The following is a 3,741-nucleotide window of genomic DNA, read 5'->3' as shown; positions in this document are numbered from 1 at the left end:
AAGTCATCAGGGCAGTTATTTGAGATTTGACTTACTAGTCATATGGTGCGTAGCGTCCTGGAGATGTTGTCCGACATGAGCTCCACTCCGACTCTGCTAGGATGCAGGCCATCAGTGCGAAAAAGCCTAGGACGCTCCCAGAAAAGATTCCAGTTATTAACAAAGAGCAGTTTCTGTTCTTTACACCATGACAATAATCATTCATTTAAAGCAAAAAGTCTACTGAACCTTTCGTGTCCTCGTCGATACGTGGGAAGCGGTCATGCATCCCACAAGCTGTTAAATGTTACATTCATACACATATGATATTATTGATATTCGGCTGTCTTTCATTTTATAAATACAAATGCAATTACAATTCCCAACCGCTAGATGGCAATTGTAGCCCTACTGAGACATGACTACTGGCAACGCTAGACATGAGAGTTAGAGATCAGTGTTGTGTTTAGAATTTTTTTTTACACGAGCGAGCACTAAGTTTACTTGTCGGAGAGCAGCGGGCAAACAACAAACGATAAAAGACATTCCTACTTGATCTTGTAAGTATCTGTGTTTTCGTTTTGACATGTGCTCATTATTTATCTATATTATTTGTTATCATGTTTAGGAACTGTTACATTTTAGTGAAGCCTGATTGATTACATGCACACAGCAGCGCAAACAAGCAAGTAACCTGTGCTAACCCAGGCTAATATAGTTTTTACTCTTTTATGTGTACAGCTTTTTATTTCATTTGTGAGACTTTAATTTTTGTTTGAATAATTTTATTAGTAGCCTACCTAGTTGTCACTGGTGACTAGTACTGCAGCGTGTTTATGAGAACTAATGAATATTCATGTAAACTCCACCCGCTGGAACAGTTTTTCACGGGAACTGACGGTGCGTTCCAAATGGGATATATCGTCTCCGAAGGGCAATTCGGAGTGAAAACAATCATGGCCGCCATATTGAAGGGTCGTTCCAAACTGAAGTGCTCAAAACTGGCCACTTCAAAGGGCCCTTTGGAATGAAGGATTTTGAAGGGTACAACTGATGGACACTTCGGGCTCCCATGATCCTTTGTGCAGATTTTTTGAAACAGTGAAACAATGGCGGACTGATGACAGCTCACTCAGGGTGGGTCTAAGGTAAGACAACAGTCCAGTCTGTGCTGAAACGCTACTGTCAATCAAACTATTGTGGGAGGGGCCTCTGAGATCGGCTCGATTTGAGAAAGGGGAAATCATTTAATGAGATTTAAAAAAAATATGGAACATCAGATGGCTTTGACCTGTAATGTTTGTATAATGTAGTGATGCAGTTAGGCAGACTAGAATATTTACACAAATCAGACAAATATCCCATTCCAAAACCTTTCTATGATAAATTTACATTGTAAATAAACTAAGGTTCCATATTTGATTATTGAAAGACTTTCTGGTGCATTTCACTTACAGTCAATAACATTTCCAGTAGGATTTTCATTGGTCAGGCATGGATCTATTCTGAATGGTTGATAACTTTTGACAAAGTTTAATCCAGGAGCAAAGATAAATAATTTCTACTTTAAAAGCACGGAGAGATCGCGATTGCACACAGTCTGAGTGCGCACAAGCAATATCGGAGTGAGAGGACAGGCAGTTAATTTGTATAAGTTAGGCCTATTTGAGAGCTCGCATCCAGTTTTCTGCGATTACATGACATTCTCACATTAATCTAACATTCTCATGTTACAATAAAGCGCTCGCCACATTTGCTCGGGAATGATTAAAATTATGCGGAATACCTGCAATCTCGCGCGGACATTCGGACTCTGTAATCGACAGGAGGCGGATGCGTGTCAAACTCACTGTCGGAGAGGAAAGAGAGACGCAGCTTGTACTTGTGTAGGATATATTCGGTAGATACTGTGAAAAATGAGTAATGGAACCGTGTCAGATATTTCAGTATATGTATGTATGATAACACTACCATGTAGTTTGTTTCTCCAAACTTTGAGTCCATAAATTACGCTGAGCTCCCTCACTGTCTGGTCAGCTCTTCACCTCCTGCAGCGGCGGCTTTTCCCGGTTCAGATATTAGGGCTGTTATTGGTCCCTTCACGATCGGATATCTTTATTGGCTACTGAAGTGCAGGGCCACATTAAGACCGCACTGGGCCCCGGGGCTATGACTTACTGCAGGGTCCCCCCCATCACAATAATTATATATATATATATGGTACAACGGGGCTAAAGGCCCACCTTAAGAAAAAATGTCCCATTCACTGCGCCTAAAATGTATAATTGCAGAAAAAACACATATAATATAATAATTATTATATACTTTAACATTAATGGAGCAACAGATTTTGTGTGAAAATAAATCATTCAAGTTGTTTATTTTGTTTAAAAATCGTATAAATGTATGAGGTGGCAAGAGGGGCCTTTTTCCCCACACACGGGGTAAAAGGCACACAGTATTTATACAAATACTTCAGCTAAAATAATGTTTTTTTTTTTAAATAATGTCTAAGTTAATACTTGTTCAAAACAATCACTTTAGCAAAGTTTGTACTATTTTCTGCTTATTTTGAAAAATAAAAGTATAAATTATTTTTTCCAATAAATATGCTGTCGTTAAAATGTGTTAATATAAAAAAATATATTTTAAAATACAGAAACAAAATCGGTTTAATAAGTAAAGATTCTGAAAGTATTGAAGGAGATCCAATAATAATTTTATATATATTTACAGTAGTAACAGCAAATTATATTTTATTATATGATTAATATCATGTTTTTAAATATGATGGTTTCATTCTAAACATGGTGATTATCTCTAATATGGACACCCAACATAATATATGATATTTACCATCTGAATCTAACCATGTCATGTCAACAAATGGAAAAGTCAGTCATCTATTAATTATCATGTTAATTACTGTGCGCCTTTAGCCTCAACAGTAGGGGGCTAAAATACCATACTTTTACATATTCTTTCATTATTTAAAAACTGTTGCTTTAATTATCTAAAACAAAACTGAAAATCATAAAGAAGACCTTTCTCTCAAGATATATGCATTAATTTTAGCGATTCTCATTTGCTACTTAAATCTACAACATTTTTAAAAACATAAAATATTAGATCAAGTAAGCACAGAATCAACTTTGCACAGCTGCTCGCGATCGCGTCAAAGATCAGACAAATATACACCTGCATCTTGAAAAACGGATGTTTTGGAGGGTGCTACGCCACGTTTTTGTGCCATCTAGTGGTTTAGATGAAAATAATATCTAAGGCGCCTTTTACCCCGGGGTGCCTTTAGCCCCGTGGTACCCATAAATATATATATATATATATATATATATATAAAGCTTTAAATAGGATTTTTATACCATATCAAAATTCTTGATGTACTGAAATTTCATAATTTTTGTTACCAATTTTAATATCAATAAAAAAATAATACTAGCCTAAGTAAAGATAAGCTTACGTTCATGCTGTTGAACACAAAAGAATATATTTGGAACAATATTGGTAACCAATATTAGGCCCTCACTACTTCCATATATGAAAAAAACACTATTGGAGTCCGTTGGGACCAGAAACTGGTTACGATCATTCTTCAAAATATCTTCTTTTATGTTGAGGAGGAAAAGGAAATTCATAGAGGTTTAGAACAATTTGATGGTAAGTACAGTGGGGCAAAAAAGTATTTAGTCAGCCACCAATTGTGCAAGTTCTCCCACTTAAAAAGATGAGAGAGGCCTGTAATTT

The sequence above is a fragment of the Sinocyclocheilus grahami genome, unplaced genomic scaffold (genome assembly GCF_001515645.1).
Source record: "Sinocyclocheilus grahami isolate Dianchi unplaced genomic scaffold, SAMN03320097.WGS_v1.1 scaffold757.1, whole genome shotgun sequence".
NCBI classification, from domain to species: Eukaryota; Metazoa; Chordata; class Actinopteri; order Cypriniformes; family Cyprinidae; genus Sinocyclocheilus; species Sinocyclocheilus grahami.
The sequence above is the reverse complement of the archived record's forward strand: the minus strand, read 5'-3'. Positions refer to the sequence as shown.